Raw genomic sequence first — 16,516 nt, 5'->3', positions numbered from 1 at the left:
CCCGTCTGCCCATTTGTCACCTCATAAGCGTGTTGGTTACCACCTCTTTGCAGCCAATGGTTCTACAGTAGCTACATATGGTTGTATCACATTAGTGTTAAGCCCAGGCCTATGAAGCATGCTTGAGTGGCAGTTTGTCATGACAGAAATCACACATCCTATACTGGGGGCAGATTTTTTATCTTTTTATGGACTTGTGCCTGACCTCAGGCATCGATACCTGCTGGACACTAGTACTAACGTAGCTAGCAGATGACTAGTAGGTCATGTGGAAGACGCTAGCATCAGAGTGACAACTGGAAGTTCTCTTTTTATTGAACTTTTGAAACAGTTTCCCGAGATCACGTGTCAAGCTCCCATGCTAGCTCCCGTACAGCACTACACAGTGCACTACATTTTGACCAGGCATGGGCCACCTGCTCATGCTCGACCACATCATTTAACACCACAGAAATTGAAAGTAGCTAAACAGGAATTTGCATCCATGTTTGCAAAGGGGATCTGTTGTCCGTCAAGTAGTAGTTGGGCATCCCCCCTCCATGTGGTACTGAAAAAGGACAACGGATGGCATCCTTGTGGAGACTATTGATGGCTAACTGCAAGAACGATTCCAGACCAGTACCCTATACCACACATTGAGGATTTCACATCCAATGTCTGCAGTAAGAGCATATTCTCCATGCTGGATCTCGTTAGAGCTTTTTACTGGATACCCGTGGCACCAGTTGACATTCCTAAGACAGCTGTATGCACACCTTTCGGGTTGTTCGAGTTCACTTGTATGCCTGTCAGGCTATATAACGCTGCTCAGACATTCCAAAGATTTATGGATGAGGTCACACGTGACTTGAATAATTGCTAATACATAGATGATGTTTTGATCATATCATGCTCAAAAGCTGTACAACTGTCAAACCTACAACAACTCTTTACCCGTCTATGTGAGCATAGCCCCATTATTAATTTGTCCAAATGCATCTTTGGGGGCAACAGAAATTCAATTTCTTGGCTATATCATTAATGCTCAAGGAAATTGGCCATAAAAAGAAAAGGTAGATGCAATACTTGATTTTCTGCAACCTACTACAATGAAGGAACTACAATGTTTCCTCGATGTCATGAACTTCTATCGTCGTTTTGTCCTTAACCACGCACACCTCTGAGCAAATTCGTACAAGGCAAACCAAGACCAAAGGCTAAACTTCAGTGAAACCTAGAAGTTGTAATGGTATTTCCTGATTTGAAGGCTGCCATCACTGAAGCAGCACTCTTGGCGCACCCAGTACCACAAGCACAACTTGCTCTGATGGTTGATGCATCTGCCTCCTAAATCGCTGCTGCACTACAACAACACGTGGATGAACACTGGCAACCAATAGCCTTCTTTAGCAAAAAGTTGCCACCTTCACAGCAAAATTGGTTAACATACAACCTTGAGCTGTATGCTGCCTATGTAACCATCAAAAAGTTCTGACACATGTTAGAGGGACAGCAATTTGTTTTGGTAATGGATCACAAGCCACTAATTTATATTTTCCGACAGAGCCCAGATAAAGCTTCACCATGACAGCTTCAACATCTTGATTTCATTGGTCAATTTACTACTAACATCATCACTCATGTCGAATGTGAACTGAATGTGCCAGCTGACTCGCTCTCACATATAGAAGCTATTTCTGAAGCGATTCACTTTGAAGCTCTCACGGTGGCGCAACAATTGGATGATGAATTATATGATTTGTTGGTGCAACCGACAGGCATGCAACTCCATCGCATCGCACTACCTCCATCAGCCATTGAGCTATATTGTGACATTGCCAATAACAGACTACGGCCATTCATTACTGCGAACTTCTGGCAACAGATTATCACCTTGCTGCACAACGTCACACCCAAGTGTTAAAACCACAACAAACATGGTGAAGCGAGTGTTCGTCTGGCCGCATATGGACAGATATTATAAGCAATTTGTATGACAGTGCATGGCTTGTCAAAGCAATAAAATTAGTAGACATGTCAGATCACCGTTTCGAAGCTTCATCCCTACAAATCTATGGTTTGAACATATACATTTAGATCTCATAGGACCTCTCCCACTGATGGAAGGATACAATTACTGTCCCACAGCTATAGACCAATATACGAGGGGCATTTGAAAAGTCCATGCAAAGTCCGAGAGATGGCACTACCGGGGCGTATCGACGTCATGTTTAGTTAGTAGCATCTTTGGAAAGAACACACACCAAGTTTCAGCCATATTAGTCTATTTCTTTGTGTTTGGCAGTCATGTGAATCAAGGAAGTTAAGTGATTGTCAAAAAATGGACGAAAAAGAATTTCGCGTGGTGATTAAACATTACTTTATGAAAGGCAAAACGCCTCAGGATACTAAAGAGAAGCCTGATAATCATTACAGTGACTCTGCACCTTTGATTAGAACAGTTTATAAGTTGTTTCCAAATTTTCGGAGTGGCCATATGGGCACAAGTGATGCTTAGGGGTTGTGAAGCAACTCAAATCGCTTCATACGGCAAGTCTTCAGGTCCAGATTGTATACCGATTAGGTTCCTTTCAGATTATGCTGAAACAATAGCTCCCTAATTAGCAATCATATACAACCGCTCGCTAACCGACAGATCTGTACCTACAGATTGGAAAATTGCGCAGGTCGCACCAGTGTTTAAGAAGGGTAGTAGGAGTAATCCATCAAACTACAGACCTATATCATTGACATCGGTTTGCAGTAGGGTTTTGGAGCATATACTGTATTCAAACATTATGAATCATCTCGAAGGGAACGATCTGTTGATACGTAATCAGCATGGTTTCAGAAAACATCGTTCTTGTGCAACACAGCTAGCTCTTTATTCGCACGAAGTAATGGCCGCTATCAACAGGGGATCTCAAGTTGATTCCGTATTTCTAGATTTCTGGAAAGCTTTTGACACCGTTCCTCACAAGCGACTTCTAATCAAGCTGCGGCCCATGGAGTATCGTCTCAGTTGTGCGAATGGATTCGTGATTTCCTGTCAGGAAGGTCGCAGTCCGTAGTAATAGATGGCAAATCATCGAGTAAAACTGAAGTGATATCAGGTGTTCCCCAGGGAAGCGTCCGGGACCTCTGCTGTTCCTGATCTATATAAATGATATGAGTGACAATCTGAGCAGTTCTCTTAGGTTGTTCGCAGATGATGCTGTAATTTACCGTCTAGTAAGGTCATCCGAAGACCAGTATCAGTTGCAAAGTGATTTAGAAAAGATTGCTGTATGGTGTGGCAGGTGGCAGTTGACGCTAAATAACGAAAAGTGTGAGGTGATCCATATGAGTTCCAAAAGAAATCCGTTGGAATTCGATTACTCGATAAATAGTACAATTCTCAAGGCTGTCAATTCAAGTAAGTATGTGGGTGTTAAAATTACGAACAACTTCAGTTGGAAAGACCACATAGATAATATTGTGGGGAAGGCGAGCCAAAGGTTGCGTTTCATTGGCAGGACACTTAGAAGATGCAACAAGTCCACTAAAGAGACAGCTTATACTACACTCGTTTGTCCTCTGTTAGAATATTGCTGCACGGTGTGGGATCCTTACCAGGTGGGATTGATGGAGGACATTGAAAGGGTGCAAAAAAGGGCAGCTCGTTTTGTATTATCACGTAATAGGGGAGAGAGTGTGGCAGATATGATACGTGAGTTGGGACGGATGTCATTAAAGTAAAGACGTTTCTCGTCGCAGCGAGATCTATTTACGAAATTTCAGTAGCCAACTTTCTCTTCTGAATGCGAAAATATTTTGTTGAGCCCAACCGACATAGGTAGGAATGATCATCAAAATAAAATAAGAGAAATCAGAGCTCGAACAGAAAGGTTTAGGTGTTCGTTTTTCCCGCGCGCTGTTCGGGAGTGGAATGGTAGAGAGATAGTATGATTGTGGTTCGATGAAACCCCCTGCCAAGTACTTAAATGTGAATTGCAGAGTAGTCATGTAGATGTAGATGAACGTTCTGGACACCCTGTGGAGTTACGACTTCAGAAATCATTGATAAAATCCATGATATGGTGATGGATGACAGAAGAGTTAAGGTATGTGAGACTGCTAGTGCTGTGAGCATCTTGAATGAAAGGGGAGATAATATTTTGCATTAACATTTAGACACGAGAAAGCTATCCACAAGATGGGTTCTGTGATTACTCACTTGACCAAAAACGGTATCATGTGAAGTGTTGCAAGGATGGTTTGCAGCTGTTCAGGAAGAATCCGCAGGACTTTAAGCATTGTTTCATCACTGTGGATGAAACATGGATACCTTACTACACTCCTGAGACCAAACAACAATCTAAACAATGGGTTACCAAGGGAGAATCTGCACCAAAAAAGGCAAAGACCATTCCTTCAGCTGGAAAGGTTATGGCGACTGTCTTTTGGGATTCGCAAGGGCCCTCCATCTAAATTGCAACACTTCACTGTCCGCCACTCCCACCATACTATCCCTCCCCCTCCCTGCCCCAGCCTCCTACTTACTCTCACCCAGTCGCCACTCCCATCATGAACTGGTGCTGCTGCTCGCAGTGTGGTTTGAACTCTCTGAGACTGCAGACGTGCGTGCAAGTTGCATTTGTGTGAGTGTGTGTGTGTGTGAGTGTGTGCGTGTGTGTGTGTGTGCGCACATGCGTGTATGTGTGTCTACTGCTGACAAAGGCCTTAATGGCCGAAAGCTATAATTGTGTGAATCTTTTTGTTGTGCCTATTGCAACTCAGCATCTCCACTATATGGTGAGTAGCAACTTTCCTTCTCTGGTATTGCAGCATAGATGTCATTTGGTTATATAATGTATAGCACCAGATTTGCACCTGGTGGCCATAATTGGAACTAACATTTTTTACAGAGTAAATCGGTTTCACATTAAAACATTAGCATATCTACATATTACCATATCTACCAAGTTTTGCTGCCATACAATAATTACACCCATACCTGGCCTTGGAAGAAATGAAAGAGGAAGCCACCTGGTAGAATTTTGCACAGAGCACAACCTAATCCTAGCTAATACTTGGCTCAAGAATCATAAAAGAAGGTTGTATACATGGAAGAAGCCTGGAGATACTGACAGGTTTCAGATAGACTATATAATGGTAAGACAGAGATTTGGGAACCAGGTTTTAAATAGTAAGACATTTCCAGGGGCAGATGTGGACTCTGACCACAATCTATTGGTTATGAACTGTAGATTAAAACTGAAGAAACTGCAAAAAGGTGGGAACTTAAGGAGATGGGACCTGGATAAACTGAAAGAACCAGAGGTTGTACCGAGTTTCAAGGAGAGCATAAGGGAACAATTGACAGGAATGGGGGAAAGAAATACAGTAGAAGAAGAATGGGTAGCTTTGAGGGATGAAGTAGTGAAGGTAGCAGAGGATCAAGTAGGTAAAAAGACGAGGGCAAATAGAAATCCTTGGGTAACAGAAGAAATATTGAATTTAATTGACGAAAGGAGAAAATATAAAAATGCAGTAAATGAAGCAGGCAAAAAGGAATACAAACGTCTCAAAAATGAGATCGACAGGAAGTGCAAAATGGCTAAGCAGGGATGGCTAGAGGACAAATGTAAGGATGTAGAGGCTTGTCTCACTAGGGGTAAGATAGATACTGCCTACAGGAAAATTAAAGAGACCTTTGGAGAGAAGAGAACCACTTGTATGAATATCAAGAGCTCAGATGGCAACCCAGTTCTAAGCAAAGAAGGGAAGGCAGAAAGGTGGAAGGAGTATATAGAGGGTTTATACAAGGGCGATGTACTTGAGGACAATATTATGGAAATGGAAGAGGATGTAGATGAAGAAGAAATGGGAGATAAGATACTGCGTGAAGAGTTTGACAGAGCACTGAAAGACCTGAGTCGAAACAAGGCCCCGGGAGTAGACAACATTCCATTAGAACTACTGATGGCCTTGGGAGAGCCAGTCATGACAAAACTTTACCATCTGGTGAGCAAGATGTATGAGACAGGCGAAATACCCACAGACTTCAAGAAGAATATAATAATTCCAATCCCAAAGAAAGCAGGTGTCGACAGATGTGAAAATTACCGAACTATCAGTTTAATAAGTCACAGCTGCAAAATACTAACGCGAATTCTTTACAGACGAATGGAAAAACTGGTAGAAGCGGACCTCAGGGAAGATCAGTTTGGATTCCGTAGAAATGTTGGAACACGTGAGGCAATACTAACCTTACGACTTATCTTAGAAGAAAGTTTAAGAAAAGGCAAACCTATGTTTCTAGCATTTGTAGACTTAGAGAAAGCTTTTGACAATGTTAACTGGAATACTCTCTTTCAAATTCTGAAGGTGGCAGGGGTAAAATACGGGGAGCGATAGGCTATTTACAATTTGTACAGAAACCAGATGGCAGTTATAAGAGTCGAGGGGCATGAAAGGGAAGCAGTGGTTGGGAAAGGAGTGAGACAGGGTTGTAGCCTCTCCCCGATGTTATTCAATCTGTATATTGAGCAAGCAGTAAAGGAAACAAAAGAAAAATTCGGACTAGGTATTAAAATTCATGGAAAAGAAGTAAAAACTTTTCGCTGATGACATTGTAATTCTGTCAGAGACAGCAAAGGACTTGGAAGAGCAGTTGAACGGAATGGACAGTGTCTTGAAAGGAGGATATAAGATGAACATCAACAAAAGCAAAACGTGGATAATGGAATGTAGTCAAATTAAATCAGGTGATGCTGAGGGGATTAGATTAGGAAATGAGACACTTAAAGTAGTAAAGGAGTTTTGCTATTTAGGGAGCAAAATAACTGATGATGGTCGAAGTAGAGAGGATATAAAATGTAGACTGGCAATGGCAAGGAAATCGTTTCTGAAGAAGAGAAATTTGTTAACATCGAGTATAGATTTAAGTGTCAGGAAGTCGTTTCTGAAAGTACTTGTATGGAGTGTAGCCATATATGGAAGTGAAACATGGACAATAACCAGTTTGGACAAGAAGAGAATAGAAGCTTTCGAAATGTGGTGCTACAGAAGAATGCTGAAGATAAGGTGGGTAGATTACGTAACTAATGAGGAGGTATTGAATAGGATTGGGGAGAAGAGAAGTTTGTGACACAACTTGACTAGAAGAAGGGATCGGTTGGTAGGACATGTTTTGAGGCATCAAGGGATCACCAATTTCGTATTGGAGGGCAGCGTGGAGGGTAAAAATTGTAGAGGGAGACCAAGAGATGAATACACTAAGCAGATTCAGAAGGATGTACGTTGCAGTAGTTACTGGGAGATGAAGAAGCTTTCACAGGATAGAGTAACATGGAGAGCTGCATCAAACCAGTCTCAGGACTGAAGACCACATCAACAACAACAACTTGGCCTGTGTGAGTAGCTGCACTTTAATTATAACCACCTGGTACAAAGTGTGCTTGTAATGATGATGGTAAATAAATATTACGTTAAAACACACTAAAAGCACTAGAAAGTCCTGCAGAATAAAACCAGTTATTTTACTTTTTCAAACTAACTTCCACTACAAGTCTCCACTCAAACACACACACACACACACACACACACACACACACACACACACACACACACATATACAGGCACAAGCATTTTGTTTAATGACTTGTTTGAAGCAATTTATGAATGAAGCAAGTTTCATTACCCGCAACAATGTTATTGAAGTATATGTGCACCAATTTAAAAACACCGAAAAAAAATAATTGCAACACCAAGAAGGAGTCGTGCAGCATAAATGAAAGTTGGTAGGCATGTTTCTATATCTGAAAGATGGTATATATTCCAGTTTTGCACCAGTTGTATTACACTGTACCACTATAAGGATGCAAATCAGGTTTGCTTAAAATACACATTGTAATGATCATGAATGTTTGTTACCTATGAGATTCATCGTGGTGAGTTGATGTTAGTCAGGAATACCTTTAGGGTGACAAAGACGCCATTATCAACACCTCACTGAGTTTGAAAGAGGTCATGTAATAGGGCTATGAGAAGCTGGATGTTCCTTCTATGATATTGCAGAAAGACCTGGCAGCAATGTAGCTACTGTACTGTACATAACTGCTAGCAACAGTGATCATGAGACTGTACAGTACAAGAAAACCAGGTTCCGGAAAGCCACATGACACTACTGAGAGGGATAACTGTCATTTTCAGTGTGAGGCTCTGGCATGTTGTACTGCATCTGCAGCAGCAATCAGAGCAACAGTTGCCACTACAGTGCCATAATGAACTGTTACAAATTGGTTACTTCAAAGACAGCTCTTAACCAGACACCATTTAGCATGAATTCCACTGATCCCAAGCCACTGCCGATTGAGAGCTCATGGGAGGGCAGAGTTGAGGTCTGTTATGTTTTGCTGGTGAAAGCTGGTTCTGTCAAGGTGCGAGTGATGCCCTTGTGTTGGTTAGGAGGAGGCTGGTTGAGGGCTTGAAACCAACCTGTCTTTGTGCTTAACACACTGGACCTACAGCTGGAGTTATGGTCTGGAGTGAAATTTTGTAAGACAGCTGGACTACTCTCATGGTTATCCCACGCACCCTGACTGCAAATTTGTATTCAATCTGGTGAGTCAACCTGTTGGGCTGCCATTCATGAACAGCATTCCAGGGGGTGTCTCCAACAGGATAAAGCCCATCCACATATTGCTGTTGTAACCCAACATGCTCTAGTATAGAGTGTTGACATGTTACCTTGGCCTGTTCGATAACCAAATCTACCTCCCAATCGAATACATTTGGGACACCATCAGACAACTCCAGTGCCATCCACAGACAGCATTAACTGTCCCTGTATTGACTGACAAGGCCAGATCAGTCAATTATCCAGACTGTTGCCCCTGCAACTACTGAAAAGGCTGCTGCCCCTCTTCAGGAACCACATGTTTGTCTGGCCTCTCAACAGATACCCCTCCGTTGTGGTTGCACCTACGGTACGGCCATCTGTATCGCTGAGGCACGCAAGCCTCCCCACCAACGGCAAGGTCCATGGTTCATGGGGGGAGGGCACCTTCGGTGGCAAGGTTAATATTTTAATTGTTAGTGTTTTGTACCATTTCCATCCCTCCTGCCGGGGATGCATAATTTGTGAGCTTGTGTAAATTGTTAAAACTCTTAGTTTAAACATAACAACCCTGGACATTCTATTGCAGCTTGATATTGAGCCCCTAATGAAAGAATTACTGGCCAGCACTTCCAACCAAATCCCCATAATCTAGCCTCCCTTGTGAAAGACACCCACCACTTCCTTCATTGACTCCCCACTATCCCCTCTCTTTTACCTACTGAATCCAAACTCATCACTGTTGATGCCTCTTCCCTATAGACCAACATCCCTCATGCCCACGGTATTACCACTCGTAAACACTACCTTTCCCAACATCTTTCAGACTCCAAAGACACTATCTCATTCCTCATACACGTTACTATCGTTATCCTAAATCACAACTACTTCTCCTTTGAAGGGAAAGTATACGAATAAATCCATGGCACAGCCATGGGCATCTACATGGCACCCTCCTATGTCAACCTGTTCATGGGACACCTAGAGGAGACCCTCCCAGCCTCTAAAATGCCAAACTTCTAGTGTGATTTTGGTTCATTAATGCTATCTTTATGATCTGGACTCATGGCCAAGACATCCTATCCTCATTCCTTCACAATCTCAGTACCTTCTATCCCATCAGCTTCACCTGGTCCTCCTCAACCCAACATGCCACCTCCCTTGATGTTGACCTCCTCCTCTCTCTTGGCTCCATCCACGCCCCTGTTCACACTAAACTCACCAACAGTACCTGCATCCAGAAAGCTATCATCCCTTCTGCACCAAAAAATCCCTCCCATACAGCCCGGCCACCCAGGGACAGCATATCTCCAGAGACAAGAACTTTCTTTTCCAACCGGGAGTCTCACCAAGGCCTTCACAGACAGGCACCACCACCAGACCACCCGACCTAGTCCACGACGAGATCTCCCTTGTCATTTCCCCGCACATGTCCAGTCCTCCCATTATCCAAAAGAACCAGCTACAAAGAAGTGCTCCCTTCATCACCCAGTACCATCCCAGACTGGAACAACTCAACCACATCCTTTGTCAGGGCGTTGATTATCTGTCATCAGTTCCTGAAATGAAGGACATCCTACCCGAGATCCTTCCCACCTCTCCTAAAGTCGTGTTTTGTAGCACTTTCAAGCAACACAACATCCTAGTCCATCCCTATGCCACTCCCAATTCCAATCCTTTGCCACAGGGATTATATTGTTGTGGAGGACCCAGATGCAAGACCTGCCCAATCCAAATCCAACCATCCAGCACTTCCTATTCCAGTCCTGTCACAGGCATATCATACTCCATCAGAGGCTGGGTCACCAGCTCTGCTGCAATCATTGTAAAGCTTTTTATATTGGTATGACTACCAGTTGGCTGCCCACCAGGATGAACGGTTACCATTAAACTGAGGCCAAGAGCAAAATAGACCACCCTATGGCACAACATAAAAGCTGAAGACAGAATGCTTGCCGGCCGGCGTGGCCGAGCGGTTCTGGGCGCTACAGTCTGGAACCGCGCAACCGCTACGGTCACAGGTTCGAATCCTGCCTCGGGCATGGATGTGTGTGATGTCCTTAGGTTAGTTAGGTTTAAGTAGTTCTAAGTTCTAGGGGACTGACGACGTTAGAAGTTAAGTCCCATAGTGCTAAGAGCCATTTGAACCATTTTGACAGAATGCTTGAATTCACTGGCTGCTTCATTACCAGAACCATCTGGATCCTTCCCTCCACCTCCAGTTTCTCTTAACTGTGCAGAGAGAGTTTTCCTTACAACACATTCCCTGCATCTGAAATTATGCCAGCCTCAACTATGATAACTTACTATCCCTCACACCCTCCATTGAGTAGCCACCCCCTCCGTCCTATCACCTCCTCCCTACTTTCATCCCCTCATCCTCTTTGTGTGCCCTCTGACAACACACCTGACCTAACCCATTTCCCTCCTCTTTCACTCCCCATATCCCCCCTCCAACCACTCATCCCCATCTCCCTGTCCCTCCGCCCCCAGCACTACAACTGTTGGCAGCCTAGTCCCCACCCACTTGAACAGATAGCACTTCTCTCTCTCTCTCTCTCTCTCTCTCTCTCTCTCTCTCTCTCTCTCTCTCTCTCTCTCTCTCCCCCCCCCTCCCCCTCCCCCCCCCCATACCCTGCTATCCCTTCTCTTTCCCTCCCCCTCTGGACCGCTGTTTCCATTCTACGTGATAGTTGCATTCTAGTCTGCACAGCTGGAGATGACAGTCAGCTGTACATGAGGCATGCTTGTTTGTGAGAATGAATGTGTGTGTGTGTGTGTGTGTGTGTGTGTGTGTGTGTTTCCTTTTCTGAAGAAGATTTTGGCTGAAAGCTAATGGGTAACTTCTTTTCACTGTGCCTATCTGCAACTCAGTGTGTCATCTTCATGGTGAGTAGCAATCTATCTTTTCTTTATATTGCTGATATTTCAATCTGGTGTTTCCACTGTTTGAGATACATATTTCAAACACATATATTTATTAAACTGTACGACATACAACTACAACACTTGGGACATATATTTACAAATCTCTCAAGTTTATATTACAGATGTTCAATGTGTCCTCAATCAGTGACACAAACGTATCACACTGATACTTAAAATTCCTCCCATACTTACGTAAGTATGTCCATCACTGATGTTATGGCAGTACAGATCAGGTTCTTCAACTTTTCTAGGTTCTGTGGTGGCATTTGTGCATAAACGTTGTCCCTAATGAAACCCCACAAGTTGATTTTGTAGGACTACTTTGGAAAGTGGTTTGAATTTATGTGACTTTTTTCTCAGTTAAAAATGAGTTTAAAGCAACAAAATTCTGCTCAGAAGTCAGTCACCAATAGCACCCTTTTTTATTGGTTCCAACATGTCATAGTGTTCTTATCACAAAGCCTTTCTCAGCTTGTACTTTTGATATCTCTCACATTTATGCAGCTCCAGATTTAGTATATGTCGTCATTACATTGATTACTGTTGTAACTCACAAAGCAAGATGATAGCATACCTAAAAATGCTCGTAATGAGTGCGGAGCACCATGACTCATGGTTTCCCTTGAACAAACACTGAGTGTCAACCAAACTGGGGAGCAGTGAGTCTGAAAGCACTATCTGGGATGAACAGGGAACTTACGGAGTGCTACACCAAGAAGTATTCACACACAAATGCAAATGAGTATAGGCTGAAGTAAACAAGAATCAAGATTAGTGGTAATAAGCAGCTGACTCCAGCAGCACTGCCTAAGCCACAACAAGGATCTCCACAGGGGTTCCTCCTGGGTGCTCTCTGCTGGGACATCATGGGCAATGCTGGGGATGGTGACAGGTTGATGCTGCACTGGAGGCTGGTGGTCAAGAGCTAATGAAGACTGGGCAGCAACCACAGCCAACTGCTGTGATGATGGAGGGATATACTCCATCTCCATCAGGTCCACCCCAGGCAAACAGTTCTCCTATGTGGTGGATATCACTGGTCAAGGGTACAAATTATACAGCAGGCAGTGCATGGCAGGGAGATTGGAAACATCTGTGGGTGTCACTCAGTGCTTTGGAGCTCAGGTTAGTTAATCCATCCCACCTGCATAAATGTCTCTTGTATGTCTGAGTTGTGGTGTCCATTGCTCAGTCTGACGCAAGCATAGCTGCTTAGTGTGGCCTATCAGGTGCTGCTGACACACTGCAACAATATAAAGTTATTGCCCCTTATATTCCACCATGATGCCGTACATCCACTCCGGTGTCTACCTGAATGTGCGTGCCCAGAAAGTGAAACCTTGCCAACACCCAGACGTGGTCCATGTGCCAGAGGGGCAAGCCCTCAGGCACAATTGGTCAAAGAGACTGCAACACTGACAGCTGTGCAACACCTCAGCCACTTATTGGAGTTGCTCAGTACGCATCATGTCTAGGCAATGCTGAGGCTGTTTCCTTTAATTGTGATTTGAATGTCTTTACTAGTGCTCGACCCCTATATGTGATGCCATTCAGATTGACGTGTGGTCAGGTGCTGAATTTCATTCTGGTGGCAGAATGCTTCACATTCCTCTGACCATTGTCTGAGACCAGGGTGAGTAGCATACCCTCAATAGCGAAAATGGCAGCTAAGGACTGAATTGTAGCGTTCGACATGGAGGACAACCTAGCAACACATGGAAAATTAGACGAGGCGTCTAATACCACATGGACCCTTAGATGAAACCAGTGAAATCCATGAGCACCCAGTTCCACGGGTGCTCTGGAGAAAATCTTTGTGATGGAGGTGCCTGGTTTTGGGTGCACTCTGAACAGGCACACACCAAATGCTTGTCAGTGGAATTAAATGCTGGCTAATAGATGTGTCGAAGGGCCAATGCTTTCATTTACAACACCCCCCAATGGGATGCATGTAAAATGAGAATGCATCATCATAACGATGGTGTAGTAACAACAAAGCAGTCCAATCTTCCACTGCTGACAGCAGGACACCATTGATGATGTTGAGCATATCGCAAATTCTGAAATACATTAAGAGCTCAAGGTCTGAACTCATGAGAAAATGTTCCAGCCATCTGCTGAACCACTGTAATTACTCTGTGCAGGAGTGGACCCTCACTTGTAGCTGCCACGACTTTCCATACTGCCAACAGAAATTCATGTAGCACCTCCTGAAGGTTCTGGTCCAGACTGCCTCCTGCTTATCAAAGTTGATATCAGGACCTGCTGGTAACCATGACAAAGCAACTGAATTTGCATGCAGTGATGTATCATAAGAGAATTACTCAGAAACCAGGCCCATTGCTGCGCTTTTCTGTCTGAGTGTGTTGTTTGGGGACCAAACTTGAAGATGAGTGGCTTATGATCTGTAAGAAGGTGAAACTTAGTGCCATAAAAGAACACATGGAACTTTCTTACATTCTATATTATCATGAGTGTCTCCTCCTCAACCTGAGAATAATTTCTCTGTGCTGCCAACAAAGTCTTTGATGCGAATGCAACAGACTGTTTTCAGCCATTTGGAGTTCTGTGAGAGAGAATGGCTCTGATGCTGCATTGGGATGCATCTGTGGCAAGAATCAAAGGCTCACTGGGGATGAACTTGGCCAAACGCAAAGCAGAATGGAAGTGTTGCTTCAGTTTCTGGAATGCCGAATGACACATCTCTGATCACTCAAACTTCATCCCTTTCTTAAGAAGCTGATTCTATGGGTAACAAACGTGAGCTGCCCATGAAAGAACTTCATACAGTAATTTAGCTTCCCTGAAAACGACTGCAATACCCTAATTCTAGCATCTGGCTGGCGGGGGCGCCTTACGATCCAACTACATGCCACACAGCAGTGCCTTAGGTTGCCTCCCTGTCAAGAAGAGTGCGACTCAACTGCCGTTCATCTTGTCCGAACAGCCACTGAAGTTTGTGATGGTGCCGCATCTGTCAGATACAGCCAACACTAGCTCACCTCCATAATCCAAGTGATATTAGACAACTTCCTGGTATTCCACCATTGGGCAGCCTTTACAGAGCATCTCCAAGCAGCTTGCTAGTCAGTGCAAGTTCCAGTCTCAATGCTCGACATCAGAAGTCTGCAGGTATTTTCATCAGAGTGCAACACCACCAGTCACGGTCTAAGACACCACTAGTGCAGACTATATAGACTTTATCTACAGCAATGTATCTTTACAGTAACCAAATGTTTTGCCTTGTTTCAGTCTAACCTTGCTTCTGTCTGGCACAGCTTCCTTCCTTGTACTGATTCACTGTGTCTGGCCCCTTCTCTTGCTTCCTGTCATTACTGGACCCTCTTTCATGTTTTCATCTCTGGACTCACTCGCGCTCTTGCCATGGCTTCTTCCACACCAGAACTATCACTCCTGCAGCTTGGCCAGTTACAAGGTCAGCAGTTGCACTGTTTGACCCAGTATGTTCTCTATCTGACCCAGCATCATTTGGTGGTGACCCTCATGTGCTAAGGACAGGACAGCACAGCTTCAACATTGTGCATGGCACTTCCTCTGCACCACTGAATTTCTGTTATGGTGCCTCACCCATCCCGATGTTCCTCCTGCCCAGGACTCGTTTCTACTGCCTCCACATCCTCCAGAGTTCGACAATGCCTCGGACTCATGGCTCACCTTCCTTGACACACTGGCTTGCAACCTTCAAGTTTCTGCTCTTCCTGCTGTTTCTCTCCTGGCCATCTCCAGCCCTATGGTCTCAATGGCTCTCGCACAATCGTTCCAGCACCACCTCTTGTGACGCAGCCCTAGCTACCCTGCCCCCTGTAGGACCCAGTGCCAGCCAGCCCTGGTGCTCCTGCCCCAGGGCAACCAGCTCATCTACTGCCACCAGCTCATCCGGCACTGACAGTTCAGCAGGCACCACCTACTCAACCAGCTCCCTGCACCAAGGCCTCCACCAGGTTCTTGTACCGTAAGACCTGCCAGCTCCTTGTGCATCATGTTTTCATCTTCTTTTCTAACAGCCAACTGCATGAAGCACACTCTGCCTTCTGTGGAAACCCGTCCGGCACCACCACAAGACTTCTTTTGCGGCAGTCATCTGACATGCTCCCCCCCCCCCCCCCCCCCCTTCCCCAGATTTCCCTTCACATCATATTCTCCAGTCATGGAACTTTTGCTGCAAGGCCTGGATGTACCAGGTCTTGCTGCTTTCAGTGTCATCACTGTCTCTTCTTGATGGCAGCCTTGCATGTGTCTCATTTTCCAGGTCCACTTCTCACCTTGGCTGCTCCCCTGCCTATTTGGCGACTGCACTCCATGAGCCACACCCAATATTCCTTGTGCCTTAAGCCGGAAGCCCACAGTCAAGGCTGTTCCTTCTTCTGAAGTTGATTCAATGCCCTGGGCTCCTCCTACTGCTGGCAACGAAGTGTCTGACGACCTCCTACGACATTCCTCTAGCACTTTCATGTCTGGACATTGCTGTGTCCAGTGGCAGTTGAAAGTATATATATCTGAGGTCAATTCTGGAAATTCTGATTATTAGCCAACTTAGCTAACAACTTGACATGGTATGGAGAAACAGTTATTTCACTTTGTGTGCTGATCATGTGCTTGAAATTGCTGCAAAGTCTAACGTCATCTCTGGATTTCTGGATGATTACTGTGGGGGTGGCACACTGGCTTGATGAAACCAGTGACACCACCCCAAGGTTCTGGCGTCTGTCAAGTTCCACCTTCACTTTACCTTGCATAGCAAAAGGCATGAGGCAGGCTGGACAGAACCTAGGAATTGTCAATCAATTCAACGTAATTTTGGGCCTTGAAATGACCCAGATACTTACCAAAACGTTGATTGAATGATTGGAGCAATGTTTCCAAGTTCTGAAATGACAGACAAGTTAACTTTATTGACTGCTTCAAAGCCAAAAATAATGAAAGCATTAAGTATGAAATGTTTTCTACCAATTATGGATTTACAACTAAAAGCATGAGCTGGTGTTC

General features: G+C 44.4%; 1 long non-coding RNA gene across 1 annotated transcript in view; it reads right to left on the bottom strand.

Moving 5' to 3' along the window:
• Positions 1-16,516, bottom strand: part of LOC124776673 — a 46,123-nt gene that overhangs the window by 8,736 nt on the left and 20,871 nt on the right. Inside the window, exon 2 of the long non-coding RNA XR_007015647.1 lies at positions 16,357-16,396. This is a non-coding gene — a long non-coding RNA (uncharacterized LOC124776673). The remainder of the gene's footprint in view (positions 1-16,356; positions 16,397-16,516) is intronic.

Source organism: Schistocerca piceifrons, chromosome 2 (genome assembly GCF_021461385.2).
Source record: "Schistocerca piceifrons isolate TAMUIC-IGC-003096 chromosome 2, iqSchPice1.1, whole genome shotgun sequence".
NCBI lineage: Eukaryota > Metazoa > Arthropoda > Insecta > Orthoptera > Acrididae > Schistocerca > Schistocerca piceifrons.
This window is presented reverse-complemented; position numbering and strand designations above follow the sequence as displayed.